Below are 22,871 nucleotides of genomic sequence, written 5' to 3' on the forward strand. Positions count from 1 at the left end.
TTACGCTTCTTTGTTTCCTCCCATTTGGGGAGGTGTCATCTCCGCTGCTGCCACCTTGCTTTAACGTGGTGGTCCAGCCTTGTAACTAATCCCCAAGTGTTAGCAGCTCATGGCAGTGCTCGAGTATCTCTGCCACCATTTGACCCTCCTTTGCTATGGCTCTCTGTGATGGTACTGTTCCTTCCCTGCTTGCCTCATCAGCTAGTACCAAATACGTTGGGTGCTTGTCTCTCAGAACTGCTAAGGGATGTGTTTATTCAGTAACTTAAAAGCATTGTCCTACGTGAGATCCTGTACATGAGCATGGTACCTCCTGATGTAGTTCCTACTAGTTCGTCAGTAGCAGAGCTGTGCACTTCCCTGGCGGCACCAGAATGTAGCTTCCACAATGTAGCAGTCTGCATGTTTGGGCTTTTTTTACTCCTACGTACACTTTTTCCTCCTGTTTTTCTAAATAATCATAAGGCAGACTGCTTTCGTGAGTCCAGGGATTGGTGGAACCAATGCTTCAAGCAGCACAACTCCCATTCACTTTCAAATGTGCTACCATTTCTGCTATAGGAGCATTTATTTCATACACAATCTGGGCTGTTTATTTTTGTAGGTCCAAATGCAAGTGTGGGCTGTGCTGCCCAAACCCAGCAATGGATTTAGGTTGTGGGAACCATCATCAAAACCCTGATTTCTCCAGAATTGGATTTTATTACTACTTTTTTTTCTTATCTATTTCACAGAATCTGCTAAATAGCCTCCAAACCTGTTCTTTGGAAACTGTGACAAATTTGCAAAGAGACAGGTTGATGGGAACAATTGCTGTTAAAAGGCAGGAGGGGAAACAGCGGTAAGGGCATATGTGCATTCACATCATGTAAACCTGATGCTGACCAGTGGGAGCCCGTACATGCTTTCCTCCCTGCCTGGGAAAGCCCCGCGGCGACAGGATGCCTCCTGACCTTATTGCCACTTAAGAACAGGGTTAGCCCTGGCCATATCGCCAGCGTGCAGGAGCAGACGGCTCCCTGTTGGCACATCCCAGGCAGAATGGTGGCCCTTGAGCGCTGAGGAGCATGTGGGGAAGGAGGAGCGGGTGGAGGGTGGCACTGCTCTTCTGCTCTCCATCTGCTGCTGCCCACCAGCACGGCTGCCCTCATCTGCAGGAGTGGAAGAAGGGGCTTTATCTGAAGAGCAAAAGGGAGAAAAGGTGTTTGCGATACAGTCGCTCCCTCTTGTTGTTCAAGGGACTCCTCAGGTCCACATCTCTGCGTGTGCATTGAGCGCTCGATGCTGAGGGCAGCCGTAAAGCATCGGTGGGAACAAACACACACCTTGCCTCTGTGGCGTGCGTATGTCCCAGGGATAACAGTGCACATGTTAAAATTGTCACATGTCTGAGACACATAGTAGAGTTGGAAAAAAATACAGAGGAATGACAGGCAGATGTAAATCCCCTTGCTATTGCTGTCTTCCAGGCAGTGTCAGGGGTACTGTGTTGATAGCTGCCGCTGCCGCGGAGGAGGCGGTGTGAACACAGTGACCACAGACTGCTCAGCAGTGGCAGAGTCTCTAAGTAAAAGGCAAATTAGCCTTGTACAGACTTGCAGAGAAATAACAAGTGACTGATGAGCACTCTGCTGTTTGGCTGTGAAGATTTGGAAACCTGAAATGATTAACCAAAAAACAAGCTATTGGGTTTTTTTCTAGGTCTCTGGCATTTCTCTTGTCTATATCAATTAGTTTCCTGATTTTATATGAGGACCATTTATATCATAAATAAACCTTTGTGCCAACCATCTCATCCATCATTTTGTATTTCCCTTCAAAATCTTATCTCCTAATTCCAGCTGTCCTGCAATGACCTCTTCCATTATCCGCTTTATAGATTTCAGGGATGCCTTTTCCCATATATCCCCTCAACCTTGAGCACAGGAAAGCTGCTTTATTGTTTTTTCCCAGAATATGTTCTGAAAACTGTCCCTTTTTAAAGTCAGCAAAATGTTGGGCAATGGCTGGACTGCTGGTGCCTGTAACCTACTTAGTTTTGCCTCACTGACATCTTTGGCCTGCTCCCATTCCTTTATTCTTCCTCACTGACATCTTTGGCCTGCTCCCATTCCTTTATTCTTAGGTTTTGATCAAGACCTTTTCATTTATTTTCATAGTTCCTGTGGGATCATAGAATCATAGGGTTGGAAGGGACATCTGGAGATCATCTAGTCCAACCCCCCTGCCAGAGCAGGGTCACCTAGAGCAGGTTGCACAGGAACACGTCCAGGCGGGTTTTGAATGTCTCCAGAGATGGAGACTCCACCACCTCTCTGGGCAGCCTGTGCCAGTGCTCTGCCACCCTCAGAGTAAAGAAGTTCCTCCTCATGTTTAGGTGGAACTTCCTATGCTCAAGTTTGTGCCCATTACCTCTTGTCCTGTCACTGGGCACCACCAAAAAGAGCCTGGCCCCATCCTCCTGACACCCACCCTTTAAGTATTTATAAGCATTGATAAGGTCCCCCCTCAGTTGTCTTTTTTCCAGACTGAAGAGATGCAAATCCCTCAGCCTCTCCTCGTAAGAGAGGTGTTCCAGTGCCCTCATCATCTTTGTAGCCCTTTGCTGGACCCTCTCCAGCAGTTCCCAGGAGCCCAGAACTGGACACAGTACTCCAAGTGCGGCCTCCCCAAGGCAGAGTAGAGGGGGAGGATGACCTCCCTCGACCTGCTGGCCACACTCTTCTTGATGCACCCCAGGATGCCATTGGCCTTCTTGGCCATGAGGGCACATTGTTGGTTCATGGTCATCCTGTTGTTCACCAGGACTCACAGGTCTCTTTCAGCTGAGCTGCTCTCCAGCAGGTCAGCCCCCAACCTGTACTGGTGCGTGGGGTTATTCCTCCCCAGGTGCAGCACCCTACACTTGCCCTTGTTGAATTTCATAAGGTTCCTCTCTGCCCAACTCTCCAACCTGTCCAGGTCTCACTGTATGGCGGCACAGCCTTCCGGTGTGTCAGCCACCCCCCCCAGCTTTGTATCATCAGCGAACTTGCTGAGGGTGCACTCTGTCCCCTCATCCAGGTCACTGATGAGTATATTGAAGAGGACTGGACCCAGTACTGACCCCTGGGGAGCACCACTCGTCACTGACCTCCAACTAGACCCTGTGCCCCTAATCACGACCCTCTGAGCTCTGTCTTTCAACCAGTTCTCTATCCACCTTACTGTCCATTCATCTAGCCCACTCTTCCTAAGCTTCCCTATGAGGATGCTGTGGGAGACCGTGTCGAATGCCTTGCTTAAGTCAAGGTAGACCACATCTACTGCCCTCCCCTCGTTTATCCATCCAGTCATGCCATCATAGAAGGCTATCAGATTAGTCAGACATGATTTCCCCTTGGTGAATCCAATCTTTATATTGTTAAATCCTTAGCTAAATCCTTATATTTAACTAAAATTATAAGTCCCTAGAGTTAAAGTAAAAAAAGAAACATTTTCAAATCACAAGTATTGGAATATTCAGCTCATTGAACACCATTTTTGAGGAATTTTATCCTTTTCTCCATGTCTGTGGAGAAAACTAGTGTACCTGTATTCCCATCTGTGCACCCATATATATCTGAAAACCATTGGCCCACCAGTGATCCTCCCAAAGCGTTCTCCATAGTCACTGGCTGTACATTGTCTCACTACTGCATGCCAGGTAGCTGCACCCTTTTCTTCTAAATGATGAACTGGGTTAGACAGGAGCCGAGTACCATCCTGGGTGCATCTTATTTTGGCCAGCCCTCTTCAATGCCCTTCAAATTGTGGGTAAAACCAACCAAACAAAGAACAATCAATAAAACAATAAAGATTAATTTGTTTAAATAACTATGTGGGATAAACAGAGACCAACTCTGAAAGCTGCTAACAGTGTCAGGCAGCTCTCGTGAGCACCCAGGTCAGCCCTGTGAGTGGGAAGGGGCAGTGTGTTGTGTCTGTTCTCAACTATCTGCTGGTGTCCCCCTCCTCTTCCTTCAGTGTGGCATTTTTTGTAACTGAGATAAAAATAATCTCATGCTATTCTGTATGTGGCTGTTTTCAGACTGGGATTTCAGAAGCATGCATTTAGAGACAGCTTTTATGTGTTGGTTCATCACGAAGACTCCATTTTAGGTTTTTTGTCTTTGTTTAGATTTTTCACCTTGTCGCTGAAATTACAGTTGTCTTCCTACATGTATGTCAAGGTGGGATAAAGATATTTTTTTCCCCCTTTCCAGGCTGTCTCTGATTAAATTATAATTGTAGCTTTTCTGCACCTCCTCACTCTGCTCCATCTTTTAAATCAAGTCCTCTGAGCAGTAGGTTCATGTTAACCAGTAGGAGTTTGTAGTTGGGTAGGTGAAAACTGAGGTTGTCTGGCATGTTTTCAACAAATGTACCAGTCCTGAGGACAGGAACTGCATGTCTGTGCTGACACTGTGTCTTTGGAGAGGGCAGAAGAAACTCAGGTGTGGGATACAAATGAGGGTGTCTACAAAGAGGTGGCTATCACCTTCAACTGAGGTCAGAACCTTTATGTTATGTGTCAGATATGCGTGGAGTGGTTTGGGTCCAGTTGGCATTGGTCTGGTTTAGATCAATTTCTTTTCACTTTCAGTATCTTCATGGCAAAAAGAGGCAGATTTAATTCACCAGAAATCATGACACAAAATAGCAGTTCATTTTTTATTAAAATTACATTTAGTCTTGCTGGTAGCTTCTTTTCCTTCATACCTTTTTCACTTGACAGAACAAGATGGCCATCAGATGTAAAGGGTGTCACCTGGAAGAAACTTTCTTAAATGTGCCTTTCATCCTTATTTGTTTCTGACCTGTGAAGACTAGCGCATCGGTGTTGCACAAGTCAAACATTTAAATTTGTACTGTGATACAGTGCAGCATCATTAAGGTCATAGACCTCCTGCTTTGACATGAAAAGTATCCTTTCCTTATCTTATTCAGCACTTTGTGCACAAACGTCTGATTTTTCACAGAGAGATGTTGTTAATAGCAACTGAAGCATTTATCTTAGTGACATCGTGTCTCTTAATCAACTAAAGATCACAGTAACCTTTTGAAAGAGTACATCAATATCCCTATAATTCACTACACCAGTGTCAAACTTTTCGTGCGCAAAATATCTCGTTTGCATTTCTGCAAAGGAAAGAAACATGTCATCATCTAAATTACAGGCTTTAATGAAGGCCTAAAATGAAAATAATACGGATGAGTTAATATTTTAAGACTCATACTTGGTTCATCTTGTTCTGTCTCTAGATGCCCAAGTATGGTTGGCAGATGCTGATGCTGCATTTTCTTGCTTTTTCTACTGTCATAACTACAGATCAACAGGGATCAGCTGTGCACTTTTGAGCCTCAGAATGCCAGGTAGCCTTTGACCAAAATCACTCATGGGCTAAGTTATTGAGATGGATCAAAGGCAGGAGAACAGGTATTAAGTAGAGGAATTGGAGCAATAAGAGGGGAAATAAAGCCAGATGAAAAAAATGAGGGAAAATAGAAGCGTACTGGGAGCAGCAAAGGAAAGATGAGAGTGAGATGGGAGAAAGGACACAAGATGAAATGGGACTGAAGCGTAGATAATAGAATTGTAGAGTATCTCATGTTGGAAGGGACCCATAAGGATCATGGAGTCCAACTCCCTGCAGGACCACCTAAAACAAAACCATATGACTAAGAGCATCCTTGAACTCTGACAGGTTTGGTGCCATGATCTGGGGAGCCTGTTCCAGTTACCTACCACCCTCTCAGTGGAGAACCTTTTCCTCATCTCCAGTCTGAACTTCCCCTGAGGAGGAGCGGCTGAGGTCACTTGGCTTGTTGAGCTTGGAGAAGAAAAGGCTGAGGGGTGCCCACATGGCAGTCTAGAACTTCCTCAAGGAGATTCTTTCCACTTCCTTGTGTCCTGTCCCTGGTCACCAGAGAGAGGAGATCAGCACCTCCCCCTCTGCTGCCCTCCCTGCTGCAGCCCATACACGGTGTTTTCTGAAGAGAAGAATGAGCATGCCCTTGTATTTTAGCCTCTTGGTGAAAAGTGTTCAACACCAGCTTTTGGCTGATCTGAAGAAAAAAATCTATAGGAGTTATTCTAACAGAAGTAGGAGAACAGCTTGCTAGATCTTGAGTTTCTTCGGTTTTGTGAAGCCACTTGTTCATTAGGCCTGGTGGAACAAGATATAGATGGGAACGATTAAAAATTAACATCAGAATATCACTAGTGCATTATGGATCAAGGCAGCTTTGGAGTTAAAGGTCAGCTGAACGCTGGTAATCCTTCAGAGATTCATCAGCTGGTCTTGGGGTGGACACTGAACAAGGGCAGAAAATTCTGAAGAGCTTACAATCAAAACAGAAAAGATACGGCAAGAAGGAAATTAACATATGAATCAGAGGGAAGGATTAAGGTCCGTAAAGAAAATTAGTTCCGCTTTTCCTTTTTTTCCTGCTTCATTGTGCAAATAATCAGATTTGTAACACAGATCTTGTTGTGACACAAATCATGACTGGCTGGTTTTGCTGCTGTTCTCTGCGTGTGAGCAGATTCTTGCTCGAAGCCCATCGTGTTTGGAGCCTTCAAAGGCCAAGATCAATTGGCAGCCGGGGCCTGGTTCCAAGTAATAGATAAGGATTTTCTTGACGCAAGATGTACTGTACTTTTCATTGAAAGGTGCCAGTTCATTCTGAGGGCAAACGCGACCCAATGATATTTCCTCAGTAATGAGTCATGCACTCTAATGCTTTCTAGAAACTTTTCTTCTCTTATATTTTTTTCTTTTTCTCCATCAGGTCAGCAAGACTTGAATGAATTGGTAGTGTTCCTTTTTTTTTTTTTTTACAGTACAGCTGTGAGGAGCTTGGAACAGAAAGGATGGGTATTGGTCAGATGTACAGGGAATGTGGGTATCTATGGACAGAGGGTACAGGTGGTATTTTTGAAGCAGAACTTCAGCTTTTCTGCAGCTTCTCAAAGAGTGAGCGCTTTCCCTTTGCGGGAACACACGTGGTGCCTGTAGAGCAGGACTTTAGAGGGAAATGAGTCCCAAGGGAAGGAGACAAGTGGAAGCTAATTCTTCTGCTATGGCTTGGGCAGGCTGGTGAACAACTCTTCTACCTCTGGGGCTGGCGTGTAAACTTGAGGCTCTGCTTTCACCTTGGAGATGGTGGCACTGGTTTTGTCTTACCAGTGCTGGGGGTAATTTAGTGCCTTGTGGGAAGAAAAATGCTGCTGTGGGCAGAGCTGCAATAGACAACCTGGGATCCCAACTTGGTATTTGAAGAACATGTTTAACATCGGTGGCAACTCTTACGTGTACGTGGGAATTGGTGTGTTCGTTCCTCTTTTCACACTGAGACCTGTCCACTCCCAGAATTGAAGGAGAGGGACAGAAGGTTTTTGCTTCTGTTTCCTCTTCCTTCTTCATTTAATCTGTAAAAACAAGCAGCTGCTCTTAATAAAATTGGATGAAATGAGGGGCATGACAGCAGTGCTACATAACTGCAGACTCAAGCTTCATTTTGATGTGTTCTCATCTGAGCTGGGAAAACACAAGATTGAGAAACACGGCCTCAGACTGGAGAATTGAGCGTATTCAATTGCCGTCTCATTCTTTGTAGATCTTGCAGCAGAAAGTTGAAGGTGTCCAAGGCCCACTGTAAAATCTTGTGGGACTCATATCTGAAGTAATTAGAAAGACTCTCTGAAGTTTCTTGGGAGGGTGTTTACTCTGCGCCAATGTGAAGTACACAAGGCGTATGTGACTCTCCACAGATTGCCTTCCCCTGCACCTATTTGTGATGCACCTCTCCCTTCTGTCCCCTTGCCTATGTGTGTCTGTCTTATATCACTACCTCTTATTATCCTTTCAGCAGTACGTGATGATCCAGAAACCCAGACCAGATAGTGAAGAGGATGTTGCAGCTTCCCAAGCCACAGTTGGGAAGGCCATTGCTTTTACATGCAGAGGCTGTAACAGGCACCAGCACAGTCTGACGATTATTCCTCTTCCTGAAACTGTGTGGCACAGCCTAGTTCTCTTATCTCCATTGCAGTATCTGAATATCCCTGTTGGACTAAGCAGGGTGTTGGATTTTGTGAATATTCTTTAGCTGTGTCTTGTCAGTTTTGCCTGCAAGCGTATAAACCCTGCAGCCCTCTGAAATCGGTGACATGATTGTGTATGACAGTCATTAGTGGGTGAAACAGAAATCTGTCTGCGAGCATCTGTTTTGAGGGAACCAAATATAATTAAAGTTTAACCATGCCGCATTTGCCCTTTTATTTACTGGGACCCAGCCCGTCTTCTTAGGGATTGCAGTCCCATTTCCTGTGGTCCTTCTGAGCAGTTTGACTTGCTGCTTTTTGTCGTCGTATGTGTGTTTCATCAAGGTGTGTTTTGCATCACAGGCTGGGACAAACAGGCTTTGTCAGAGATTCACTTCAGGGTAATGAAACTCTACCTTCTTGAATGCCTTCTGGATTTTCCCAGGGGGAATCCTTTCTGGTTTCAGGTTGTTCTGAATGGGCAGACTCTACACTGCTGTGTTTCCTAACGTGAATCAGGTGAAAAAATGACAGGTGTGATTTTTTTGCTTGTAATTCCCCCAAACGGGTATTTTACTATTGCAGTAAATGTCAATATAAAACTAACGCAAAGAGGAGACCTGGGTTCAGTGACTCCACTGCTTTGATTTTCTCATGCCAATAGCAGACATGGATATGCCATGCATAGGTAAAGGATATCTGACAGCCATCGGTTGCTTACACTGTATTGGCTTTTGGTGTAAAGAGTCACTGATAATTCTAATTACTAGTTACAGTTGCAAATTAATTACACTGTAGTCACAGTGCCTAGGCAAGACTGGGACCTCACTGTGGCAGGCTTTGTATAAACTAAAACTAAATGAAATTGCAGTGGACTCAACCATTCTGCCAAAAAAACCCCATAACTTTTATGAAGTAAGAACAAGAAGAACAAAAAAAAGAGAGATGAAAGAAGCACAGAGAAATGTAAGTTTCTGAAAGTACTGACTCAGGCAATAGCAAGGATGCAAATAAGAGTTTCTTGATGAGCACCAGCCTCCTTGCCCATGGTGCCCAGTATGTCTCAAACTATTCTTTTCCAGTTGGGTGGCTGTTTATGGTCACTAGTGTTTCTGCTTTAAAGTCAGCAGAGCTTTTCCACTGGCTTCTGCAAGCTCTCTAGATTGTACTGTAATGGGATGTGGTTTGGAATTGGCCTGAAACGACATCATATTCATCTCTTAAATTGGGTTTGTTTGTTTCACTGACTTAACTTATATTCATACCAGCAATCTGGAAATAAAAGCTTCAAGAGAAATTTGCACATTTCCCACACAAACCAAGCCTGAAAGATTTTTTTTTTTTTTTTTGATATTTTATCATTTCCCACTTCTCTATGTCATTTGTTCCTGAACTGAGCTGGAGTTTATTTTGATGCGGTGAATCTCTAAGCTGGGCAGCCTTCTTGAATTGAGGTACTACATTTTATCAGTTATATTTCCATGGTGCTGTTTGAGCAACAGGATGGATTAAATGTGGTTTTATTCTGTAATTAATTCTGCATACTTTCCAGTAAATAAATAATGTCTTTCCTTAACTTAGAGGAACTTCAAGTAATGGTAGACCACAGATGAAAGGAATTATGTTCTCCTTTAAGGATGTAATGCAGGGATTGATTTTGTACAGTCAGGGGAGTGTGCTATGATATTATGGCATGGTTTCCAGTTTATTTTCAAGGGAGAACTGGATCAGGTATTGAAAGTGTTTTGAGGAAAGCACTCAGAGCAGCATCCATACTTTTACGGAATGCAAAGATCACTTAGGCCTTGGACAAAAAACTTAGGGTTTTTTTGAGTTCAGGCCTACCAACAAACTTGTTGAAAACATTGTTTTATTTGGAATGTTTTAAGATTTCTAACTTGACCTCATTTTAACTTGGGTGAACATGGTCATCTGTTTATTATGGTCATCTATTTGTTATCTGATGTTGCTTTTATCCCTTTGACTATGCTTTCAGCATATAATCATTCATAAATTCAAAAAGACTCATGATTTTCAGGGCACTTTCAAAATGACCATATGCAGAATTGCTTTAAAGAAATGCTAATTTCTTTTGAAAAACACTTCCCTTTTTCTCTGCTGTTCCTTGTATTATTAGTTTATTGATTTAGTTACATTTAAGATGGGTCTGTGTAGATAATTTTAGATGTATGTGTCTGTCACTTTTTTCACTGCAACTCTAAAGCCTTAAGTCTAATAATGGGAGTAGGAAGTAAGTTCCTACCAGCACATAAGAAGGTAAAAGTTTCTTGTATAAACTTGCAAATGAGCAGTGTGTGCACTCCCTCAAGATTACGTACTTACATTCCCATATATTGCCAACAGAGAGCAATAGGTGTCTTCCCAAGGGAAATCTCGATGTCTAGTTTAAATTCCTAAATTTGCCTCCTTTTGACTGGGTGGTGAGTTTGAGAATGTTTTTAAGGACACTGCTTCTAAGGGTGCAAACCAGGTGGAGTGAACCTGTCTGTGGTTTTTTGCTGATGGCTTTAATTGTTTCTTGGGGTATCTGTACAATTTTTCTTTGTGATTTTCTTTCCTAAGCTCTCAGTACATCCTTGTGTTACGGATTTATTCATGCAAGACACAGAATGGTGGTGTGGAATGCATAAGTCTCTTGGAGATATTTTTGAAATGGAGATCTTCAATCCAGCATTTCAAAATAGAGCTGATTAAAGATGAGAGGGATGCTTGCATTTTTATAAGTACTAGATGTTTGCGCTGTTGTTACTGAGAGTCTCCCATGCTGCTTATTAATGTTCCTGTGTTGGATATTTGATAAATGTTGCTCAGCTTGAAAAAGGCTTGAGCTGCAGTTCAGAAGATTTCATTGTGGCTGGGGTAAGCCCCTCTGTGGGTAGATGGATAGCTGTGGGGCTGCTGGGGCAAGGGAGAGCCCTCTTTCTCCCCAGGAAGAAACAACCTCCAGAACGTTCTAGGGTTAGCTCAGATCAAATGTCCTTTGCCTCTTACTTTTCTTTAAGAGGTTTCCCTTATTACACAGTCCATCCGAGTTCAAAGGCTGCACTAAATGGTGCAGGGATATCCCAATCCTCCATTTTTAACTGGGCTGTGCCTATATCAGAACCAGTGGCTCCTCGGTGAGAATCTTTCTGACCTCTTCAATTTTAATCTCCTTCATCATTTAATCTTTTTACTGTATGCTTACTGATGCCATGAAAAAAATGAGATGATGATATTTTACTTAAATTGGCTTGAGTGGGGTCATAAATACAATCTCAGCATGGGTAAAAGTATTGTAATCTAGGTCTGTGAGTTTGTTATTTTTCTGAATGTATAAGCTTCGGACTGAAGAATCCAGGCAGCTCTTCAGTTGTGCCATGCACGTGTTAAGGTCTCCTGTAGCCAAGTGTGTTACACTTCTCCCAGGTATTTATTTTTTTATTGCAATTGCCTTTGTAGGACTTGTACTAAGGGCTTAACAAAACAGAGCTTGAGATTTTGGTGCAGTTCCCTTACCTGATATTTTAGCTTGCTTTTTGCCTTCCAGTAGTTGAGATTTATTCTCAATCTGAGACTGCTTTTGGCTAGATTGATTATTTTAAAATCACATCTGTAGGTGCAAGATACCACCGCAAAGTTGTGCATGTAGTCACGTACATGCACCTACAAGTATCAGTCTAAGGGTATGTGGGCGTACATGTCTTGCTTCAGTCTGAACTTTGTCTCTTAGAGCACCAAGGTATCCCTTAGCTATTTTGTTGTTTTGTTGCTTTGACCATCTGAAGTTCAGAGGACTCTGAGCTTCAGGTCTGAAGAAGAGTCTGTGTATTTACTTTGGATGGCAGGCTCTGGAGAAACCCTGCTTGACCTTGGAGCCAGCTCATTCTCTGATTACTTTTAGACACCCTTTACATGAAAGACTTTGCAACCGGTGTGCTGTTCTGGTGGTGGTTATTTATCCTGTACCTGAATAGTGTCAGACTCGGACAATAACATTTCTCTCCTGTTTCTGTACTTTAAAAACATCACTCCAAACACTAAGATCCTAAGACACCAGGGGAGTGCAAACCTGAATCTTCAGTAAGCCACGGGAGGCCACCAAATCTCTTCTTCTCTCTGAACTGTTCCAGCTTTTCAGGCCAGCAGTGATTCCATAGTTAAGATTCCACTGAATAAAATGGGGGGAAAATGCAAATACAATACATTTTAGCTTTATTTTCTTTGTTCCCTGCTCAGCCTTCCATAGCGAAAGGATAACTGAACAAGCTTTTACAGAAATCACTTTTGGGTAGGAAGAAATTCATTCCTGAGGAAAGCTTTTACATATTCATGTGTTTAATTATCCTGTGCAGCCTCACCAACTGCAAGAGTTCAAAGCACAAATATCGAATTGCAAATAGAAGTATAATAAATTATACATTGATTTGTGCCCATTCTGACATTTGTCAGCCACTGAGGAGTGCTGTTTTGCCTACACATATATAGACACGCTTATCTAGAGAGAAAGAATCAATGTGTAATTTATTATAGTTTTCTGTAATATGGCCTGGACTGTTTGAACAATCTTTAACATAGGCACACAAACACAGATGGCTTGGCTGTTCTGTTTTTTGTTTGGCGTGAAAAGATGTCATCAGCGGCTGTCTAGTTCAGCCACGCTTAATCATCCCTTGATGGTCTTCGTACATGAGCAAAACCTGGGTTGTGAGAATCTGGGTTTGTGAGAACATATGGAATATTTGGCTCTGATGATGGCTGTTCTCACAGTTTGATGAAGGTTTCTGCCCCCTAGAAGAGACGGTGAAATGTCCCGTATGGATGCTCCTCTTTTTACTTCAAAGCAGAGTGATCCAGGCTTATTTTAAGCCGTTTGTGAAATGCGTTTACGCTGCGCCTGCTGACTTTGCACCAAAGTGGACGAGAAACACATGTTACTTCTCTTCCTCGGGCCCTGCTGTGGGAACAGTAAATCCTAGAAGATGGTTGAAATAGTTGCCTGGTGGCACTGAGTTCTTAAGCACGCACTATTTACACGTGATGGAGCTTTTAGTCTCTTCATGATATTCAACAAATAGTTATGTTGGAAGAAACTTTTCTTAGCACAATGAATGCTACTTTTCAAATACTAGAAATTAGGAAATTGTCAAATTTTTTTTACCTTCTAATTTTTATTCTCTTGGTATTGTGTAGCTAGCTCGCTCATGAAACAAAAATACAAGAGAATAGGATTAATTTTTTAGCAAATTGTGTGTTTTCTTCTTCTGGTATAAACCACTACCGAAGCGTTATAGAATAAGTTGAGGGGGATGTGCAGTCTATAGGTTGTTCAAGCCATATGTTGAGCCTGATATGCCTGATAGGATCAAGATGTATGGCAACGTGCCAGATGTTGGTATTCTATCAAGTGAAGTGTATGCAGTAGGGGTAAACATTTGGCAGTCCTGGAAGCTGCTCTGTATGCTTTACTTGACCTTCGTGCCGGCCACTACCCACAAGGTCTCCAGACATGAAGAGGGCTAGCGCGGTGTCTGCTTTTTCTCCTTTATTGGTCTGTCTCAACTGGAGCACGTTGGTTTTTGTCAACTGTCAGGCATGTTGTGTGTCTTTGAACTAGGTGCCAAGTAAGCAAACAAAAATGTTTACAAAAATAGCCTTAAATAAGACATGAGAGATATACCTCAAATATTCTGTCAGCATACCTCAGCCCTCCACCCTTCTTTGTTTGTGAAAATGTAATGCAACATGAGAATGAAAGGGAAAGAAAAAAATAAATCGGAAAAAAATGTTGGATGAAAATGATGTATAGCTGAAATAAAATTGCATACATTGTTACCCATTTTCTTTCTCCTCTGTTTTTTCAGGGAGTTTGACAGCATATATAAACTTAAGGAAAATAATCATTATGGAATAAGTTAAGACTATTAAATTGTTTTAATTTCCCTTCTGAGGCTTTCTGTTGGATCCCTGCAAGTATTTTCCATGGAAGAATTAATGTCTGGAAGTCATCATAGAATAATTTTTTCCCAGTGGGTTTGCATTATGGTGCGGGGACTGACCTAACTCTTATGTTGTCATATTTGAAGATAGATTCCAGGTGGCTATCTCAAAGCTTCTGAAAATGAGGCATTTATATCGTATCATTAGATACAGCAGAGCTACAGTGGTAGCGATTGCTTCCCTCGATAGGCAACTTGTCTTTGTAGTACAATCATCACTGTGTAAAATACATCAGATGTATAGTTTGAAAGCTTCTGAGTCTGCATGGAATAGGAAGTAATTTCTCTGATGAAACAGAGATAAGCTATATTATGCCTGTTAGTGTGGTTTAGGAAAACCTCAGCCAATTAATTTTTCATGGGCTGTGTAGCAGGGATCGGAGCTAGCGTGCAAGATTTTTTTATTGCTGCTGGGTTTTGGTTTGAACAGTGGTCAGCATATGCAGCATAGAGGAATTTGTATGTAATTTTTTTTTTTCTCTAGAGGAATAAGATGATGTCCAAAATGTTGCATCCTTTAGGTCTAGCCCCTAACACCTGCCCCTTGAAATTCTTTTAATGTTTGTGAGAAGCATAACAATTACTGAATACTGAAGGATACAGTGGTTTACAAAATCACTGCTTTTGCCTGTGCCTGAAGTCTAGTGATTTAAACGATTTTTCTTCTGGAACTAGTTCTAGTTTTGAAATTGTGGCATTGCCTCCATTACTGTGAACAGCTGCCAATTCCCATCCTTCTCCCCAACCCCGGGAACAGCCTGAGTGTCTTGTCGGGCTAAGGGAGAGGGAGCAGAAGGAAAATCAAAAGAATACGAAGGTCGGCCCTTTCCTCTGCAACCAAGATACCTTGGCCACAACAGTAAATTGTAATGAGGCACCAGCATTTTGTCAGAGAGGAACATGGCTCAAAGACCACAGTGGAGGAAGGGCTCGTGCAGCCCTTTTTCACTTTGAGAAATGAGATTAGGCTTCATTCTTTTTTTTTCCTATATACCCACTCTTGAGCTCTGCTCTGCGGTTTTCCGCTTACACCCCATCATTTGACTTTTCTATTCATGGATGGGAATGCCTTTTCCACTCACAGGTATGAAGTGTCATTACAACCAGCTTGCACTAATCTTCTTTTCCTCTTTATTCTCCGGCACACGGCGAGGCACTTATTCTCTGTGTGAGAACAACTGAAACTTCCACTGATGCCGTGTAGCTGTGTGCTTGTTTCCACTCAACACAGTCTCCTTGTGGCTTTAGAGCAAAGCTGTCCCTTGAGACATTAAAACATGGCAATATTCCTTTCTTTTCTCCCACATTGTTGGTTGGTTGGGGTTTTTTTTGTAATAGAGGCACTTGACGCCAGAAAGGAATTGCCAGCCTGGATCAGAGCAGGAGACCATGTAAGTCCAGTAAAATCCAGTAGTTTGGCTTTGAAGTTACCAATGCCAAAAATATCAGAAGGTTGTCCAGGAAATCCTCGATGATTAGAGTTTAAGCTAGAGGCTTGGTGTTTGAAGCCTTTCCAGAATCATGTTCAATATTAAACTGATACAGCTCTGCAGGATGCTCTTATCTCTAAAGGAATTCGTGTTCTCTCCGAGTTTCCCAGTACGGCTACACACGGTGTGAAAAGGTTCTCTGGTTTTCCACTTTTGGAAACTGTAAAAAGATTTGAATAGCTTCTACTCATGATAACACCGTTAGCTTTATAGCCTCCTACTGAGTTTTTCCACATTGATAAATACTTGCCTTTCTGGTTCCCTCTGTTTGTATTTTTTCTTCTATGTGCATGTGCTCCTGGAAGCATGAAAGTTAAGTTATAACTGTGTGTAAATGGGACCCAGGCATCTTCTACTTCCCCAGCATGGTGTCTACAATGGGATGCTTGCCTCAGTTGTATTAGCTACTTGGGAAGGTCAGCTAATGCTGCTGCTTGAATGGTTGTTCCCAGCTCATCCAGATAGTTAAAAGCACATCCCCTTGATTGCTCCGCACGCTTTTGTGATATTCATCACCCCCTCCAATTTAGAGTATACAGATTCACAATTTAAATTACATGTGACTTAGATTTGCAGCTTCTTCATACAGGTTGTTTGCATTTTTGTTCAACGCTGGCAAAACTCGCTCTTTTCCTTGATGCAGCATTACTGGCATTGGAGGAATTCTAGGGACCAGGGACAGGATGAGAAACGCCTCCTCTGTTTCCAGTTGAGATTTGTCAGCAATAAAAAGGCTTTTGTTTGTTCTCAGTCTTCCACGCTGGGAAGATGAAATCCAACAGCAGTTGGTGGAGAATAATAGTTTAAAATCAGTAGGGTTCTTTGAAATAATAAAAGCTATTTGAAGGAGGCACTAGGCAGATGTAAATTGTGGGAATGGAATCACAGCATGTTTATCATTAGGGTAACTTGGATGCTACCTATGGAGAAATATGAGGGTGAAACAATCAGGGTGAAAACACCTTCATGCCAGTTATTTACACTGTTTCTTGCAGCTGATTCAGCACAAAAACTTTCTACAGAGACATGCTCCAGTGTGCACGAGGCATGTGCTCATCCTAAGGCACCTGAAGGGCAGCTGTGCTTGGGGACAGAGATCCAGCTGAGCTCCGTTCCCCATGGGAATACCATAACTAAGGGAAAACAGTTTCTAAAGCCAAGAGCAAACTCAGAATTGAAGTGTCTGCTGCAGCATCTTGGAACATCTTTAGATGTTCCTTCCTGAATATCTAGACACTTGTTGGTCAAGGCAACTCATAGTGTGGTTCAACAGCAAGGCTGAAACTCACACCTCTGGCACCTGAGATACTGCCGATAAGGAACAACTTTGAACAGGATCTCATCTAAAAGGACAAAGACGTTCTATCTATCCCAGCATGAATCGGGAGAGCAGCAGAGGAAGTAATACATAGGTCCTAGGAATATCATTAATTGGAAGAAAAGCAGAGATTGATAGAATTGCAAAGTTTTAACAAGATTAAAAGTAAGAGGTTAAATCCTAATGCTTCCAAGTTAGAGTGAAAATTTTCCATTGCTGCTGGTAGGTTGGGCATTTTGACAACTGTATTTTGAAAATAAGCATCTGTGTTTCCTAAGCTTGTCAACCTGAGACTGTGGTTTCAAGGTGAAGCAGGGATCTGAATTAATTAAAATAAGAATTAGAAATTAACTGCGTAAAGCATTTGCATGGATGCTCCCTCTTCAGAATTAAACATGTTTAATTAAATTAAATAGGATTGCCTTAGATGTCCTTTAATTTTGGTTGGGGGGGTGGTGGTGATGTTGTTAATGCATTTAAACTAATCCATTTGCAGTGAACGTGGAATAACTGTGCTAATTGTCACTGTGTACCCAGTCTTCACGTTGTATGTAGTAGGGTGATGTTCTGGCAAATGGTGGGCAGAAGTTGTTGGTTCTGTAGATATTGCCAATAAATAAATAGTATCTGGAACATCTTCATTTACATAATAGTGCATGTTTTAGATGAGGAGAACATATACATGTTTCTTTGAGACACAAGAGAATTAGTGTGGGGAGAATATTGGTCATGTGGGCTATCTCTTTAGAGCAAAATGTTTATTTAAAAAGAGCTTAAGAATTAAAATGTGGTTGTTATGCTTTTGTGAACCTGTATATTGCTGCCATCTTTGGCAACTGCGTTAGATTGATTTGTGATCGCAGCTAGAAGGGTTTCGGACACAGATATGCACTGCAACGAACACATGCTGCCAGCGCAGAAATAAATAGTAACTTCATTTTATGGGTTCAGAATGTGTCACCATGTAAAAATATGCTACATCTAAAATTTAATCCAAAAGAAACACTGAAAAATTAGATATTCTGAAGTAAGAACAGGGATTTTACAAAACAATGTCTGAGCCTGGGTGACATTTCACCTCTCAGCATCCCATTCCCAGAGCGGTCTGTGGTAAGACCAGGGCCCAGATACAGCACAGGTGTGAGAGCTGCTGAGGTTTCCTCATTTCTGGAAAATGGCTACTAGAAGATTCAGCTATGCTTTCAAATCTTGATGCCAAGCCTGGGTTCCCAATGAGGCAGCAGGAACTAGGTGTTACACTTCTCTAGCTGGCTACAAAAAAATGACAGGCACCTGATTCTCTAAGAAATGGAGCAAAGTTAATGCCAAGTGTTGGATTTTATGTGATGCTACTTAAGAAAACTAACATTTTTTAGAGTATCAGTGACTGGTACCTGACATGTTGTTTTTCCTTCATGTGAATCATTTTGGTTATAAAATAGGATTGTTCTGTTATCTGGGAAGCGTATCACTTAACTGTTCAAGAGCCTTGTTCTCCTCCTCGTGACCCTGAAGCACCTCTTGGATATCAGTAGGAGGTATTCGGCGCAGTGAGGGGTTCTCATTACCGCTTGACATTTTGCTGTTTGGTTTCCTGCCTGTTGCTATTTAATGATTTGAATTCTTTCTTTGCCAGTCCCAGAAGCCATTTAGCAGGCAATGCACTATTAGCGCTACTTAACAATATTGGCGTAGTTGCTAGCAAAAGAGTTCAATTTCCAAGCAGTGCTACAGCATTCCCCCTTGCCATCTGCTCCTGCCACCTCCCTCACTGTCGCCTCTCCCAGTTAACCCTTTGCTGTGTCCTCCTGGCTCAGAGGTCTTAGGGAGGGTGGCACAGGCTCTGCACAGCTTTTCCAGAACTATAAAAACCCACTGAGGCTAAACCAGGTCACTGGAATGGCACTGACATGGGTGAGGTTTTTGGCTGATGCCATTTGGTGTGTATTTGCTTTGTAGAAGCATGGGCAGACAGATAGAGTAAGCACAGAAAGCATTGGAGGCTTTCTATCCTTAGCCTGCTGCTTCTCACAGGCACTTCACAACTCCCATTAGTGTCTTGTCTGGATGTCTCACAGCCTTTAATGTAATATCTCAAATAAGACTGCAGAGGGAAGATACTGTACCTTTTGGGAGAACAAAGGCATTGAGACTGAGGGTAAGATTCATCTCACTGAAATTAATCTACCAAAAAGATAGATTGCCAGTTGATATTAATCATCCATGCTTCCCTCTCTCCAGTGGAGAGGCGAGGATATCTCCCAAGGATGATTTACGGGACTCTAATCGCTGGGCAGCCCTGACTGTTAAGTGGCAGTCGGAGGCCAGGCTGAGAAGGATGCTCAACTGTAGATGAGCTCAGGTGGAGGCTGGACGAGTTCATGCTAGCAAAATTCTTTGCCAGCTATTAAATCCATAGCAATAGCACCTAGCTTATGGACTTCCTAACCTGAAAACAGTTGAGGGCAGTGAGTTGTTAAGGAGTGGTATCAGATATGCTTGTCCTGTTGTGCTCCTACTTTTCCCTAAGCATCTATTTATGGCCAGTGCCAGAGCTAATGCACAAGGGAGATGGACGTTCTGTCTGACACCATATGGCCATTCCTGGGCTCTTACGCGAGGCCATTTTAGTAGCAAGAAGGGGGGGAACACACATTTAGTAAGAGACGATTTCTGCAAATGGGAAGTTGGCAGTAAGGTTTATTTCCAGATCTGCGGTGAAGTGCTACTGACCTACAAACAGAAAAACTGGAAGTCGGTTTTATGGAAAGAGCCTGTGCCAGGTGCTCAATGTCAGTGCTTTATATCAGGTCACTGCAAGCCTTTTGGAGATTCAGATGAGCTGTTTCACCATGTGTTCCCCTCAGATGGTGTGGGCAGCTTGTTTGAGCCTCAGACGGTACAAGGAGATTCAGATCTGACATCATTTGCGGCGCGGTGCGTAGCTGCACTGCTACACAAATGCTCCCTGCCTCCGTGACAGCGGTAGCTGGATAACAGGGTGGAAGCTTGTCACTTCAAATAAATCGCTGAGAGCACAGAATGTGTGGCCCCAAAACCAGGTATCACTCACCAGAACAGTGCTCATGACCTCCCACTGTCCTGGGCACGTACACGTATATGTGTACCTCTACATTTTGGATGGTTGTTCCAGTGGAAAGATTTTGCAAAATTGACCATTCTAAATGCTGATACCCTTAAAACGGTTCGCTAAGGAGGCAGGCAGCACAGATTGAGCATTTTCCAGCCAGTGTGGTAAATGTATGCCCATCATTTGCTGCAAAGATCTTTAACTAGGGTCTCCATAGCTGTTAAATGGCAGCATCACTGCATAAATACACTTTTGTTTGAAGGCAGAATTGCCTTTTATGGCAATCTCTACTTAAAAGGAAATCCTGATTAAACTGAGCAATGTTTTCCTTATCAAATCCCAAGACATAAAAAAGGCCGGTGGAATTGGATTCAAAGCATCAAGCTGGGCTGCTTGTGAAATGGAAGCTTTTGCTCTCTTTAAAACACACTCTGTGTTGAAACTGACAGCAGAAATCTTTGATGCAAGGAGAATGTATCAAACTTGACTTTTGCAATTTCCTGTTTGGTTTCTTGCAAACTGCTTTTGTCTAATCATATTTGATCTCAAAGATAATTTTATTTAATGTGGATTAGGTAGTATGACATATCCATTGTGGTCTTTCATCATTCTCTGTTTCATTTTGAACGTGACATGATATTTTCTAGTACAGGTGAAATTTGTTCAGCAGTCAGCTTTGAACGAGAGTCTGTCTTTTATAGCTCAGTAAAATGTTACAGATAGCAAACAAAAAAAAGTTTCTTTATTCTCCAGCTTCTCCAATTCTTCGTTCTAATTTGTAGATTGCAGCCACCACTGTGGAGAGGAGAGGTGGTTTATCCTCAAGTTCTGTCCTGTTTAGCAGCCTCCATCGCACAGCTGCACACAACCTGGAGGGGTGTAGTTTGGTACCAAAGGTTGGAGGTTACTGGGAGAGTCAAAATGTGATGCGGGAGTTGAAGGACAGGGTGAAGGACAAGAGATTGAATTTTTTTTTTTTTTTTTTTTTTTTTTTTTTTTTTTTTTTTTTAGCCCAGTGAGTATTGGGCACGGTAATTTAGGGCTGGTGGTACAGCAGCCTTCTGTGGTGTGGCTGAATGAAGACAAGGCTGGTGCGTCTGTTTTTCATAGGCTGTGGTGACTTCAACAGTGCTGTTGAAGTTATAATAGTAATACTACTAGTGTAACAGCAGGAAGAATTTTTATTTTGTTGTTACAGAGTCAGAGGCTTTCAGCTGAAGAAGAAAGCCCTATTGATAAAGGTGAAGAATAATAATGCCAAAAACCCAAAAGCATTTACAAGTAGGGTGTGAAACAGGAGATTGGAATTGACAGCAGCAGCATGGACACCACTGTGGGGAAGGAAAGGCTGGTTGGTGTTGCAGCAAGGGTGTTTCTTAGGGTGAAGGTTCCCAGACTTTTTTCAGCTTTCCTTGAAGCACTGGATTTCTATCAGATCTAAAAGGAGAGCGGAGGTAGGATGCACTGATGTCTAGGTTTTACTCATTGCTCACAAACTGGTCATCAACACCGTGATGGAATTTTTCCCTTCTGGACAGGCTGGCAGAGAGATTTGGACATATGGCTCTGTTTTTTTTTTTCCCCCGCAGTAAAGCTATGGGTTTGGTCTACGTACCTACCGCAATCCTCCGGGAGTTTTAGTTAGTGAGTACTGCAGAGACTTGGGGCTTTATGATACCCCATGGCTCGTGCCCTTCCTGCAGTATGGAACACTTGCAGTTCCTGAGGTTGCTGAGCACATCTTTGGCTTTTTACAGGATATTCAGGAGTGTGTGTCCTGAGCATTTATGGGTATGTGAAGTAGATGGTCTTCATCTTTTTCTGAAACAATCATAGAATCACAGAATAGTTTGGGTAGGGACTTTTAAATGTCGTCTAGTCCAGCCCCCTGCCATGAGCAGGGACATCTTCAACTAGATCAGGTTGCTCAGAGCCCGTCCAACCTGACCTTGAATGTTTCCAGGGATGGGACATCTACCACCTCTCTGGGCAACCTGAGCCTGTGTTTCACCACCCTCAGTGTAAAAAATTTCTTCCTTGTATCTAGTCTAAATCTACCCTCTTTTAGTTTAAAACCATTACCCCTTGTCCTATTGCAGCAGGCCCTGCTAAAAAGCCTGTCCCCATCTTTCTTAAAAGCCCCCTTTAAGTACTGAAAGGCTGCAACAATGTCTCCCCGGAGACTTCTCTTCTGCAGGCTGAACAACAAACAACCCCAACTCTCTCAGCCTGTCTTCATAGGAGAGGTGTTCCAGCCCTCTAATTATTTTTGTGGCCCTCCTCTGGACCTGTTCCAACAGGTGCATGTCTTTCCTGGGCTGAGGGCTCCAGAGCTGGACGCCGTACTCCAGGTGGGGTCTCACCAGAGCAGAGTAGAGGGGCAGAATCACCTCCCTCCACCTGCTGGCCATGAAACAATGTCCTCTACTTGCATGAGACTGTGGAGCCTGGACTCGGTGAGCCAGGGGAAACTCTTCCAGATATGCATTCCCAAACATACAAGGGACAAGGATGGAAGCAAAAAGCTTTTCTGTGAACCTTTTTTTAAGTAGTAGACAGTCTTAGCACTGCAATAGGTATCCTTCTCTTTCCTGAACGAGGAATCCATACCTTTGCAGAAGAATGTGATTTTACACATTTATGTAGAGGATAAAATAGTTGTTGAATCATGAATAATATGTATTGTGATCTAGGATGAAGTTGGGAAGACAACTGGAACCTGTATAAGGACAAGGTTAAATGATTCCTTTTTTCTTTAACTTTTCCATGTTCCTGTATTGAATAACGTGTGTCTTACTGAGAACTTTTCCTGGTACCACTGAGAAATCCATTAAGAGCACCAAAGAAACTCTGTCCTTCCCAGGAGGAGGAAGTCCCCCCCAGTGTGGTGGGAGAAGTGTTGGAA

The 22,871-nt window shown here is 42.7% G+C and overlaps 1 protein-coding gene across 1 annotated transcript in view; it reads left to right on the forward strand.

Moving 5' to 3' along the window:
* Positions 1-22,871, forward strand: part of C4H14orf132 (chromosome 4 C14orf132 homolog) — a 45,103-nt gene that overhangs the window by 13,723 nt on the left and 8,509 nt on the right. The gene's annotated exons all lie outside the window — the stretch shown is intronic.

Source organism: Chroicocephalus ridibundus, chromosome 4 (assembly GCF_963924245.1).
Source record: "Chroicocephalus ridibundus chromosome 4, bChrRid1.1, whole genome shotgun sequence".
NCBI classification, from domain to species: domain Eukaryota; kingdom Metazoa; phylum Chordata; class Aves; order Charadriiformes; family Laridae; genus Chroicocephalus; species Chroicocephalus ridibundus.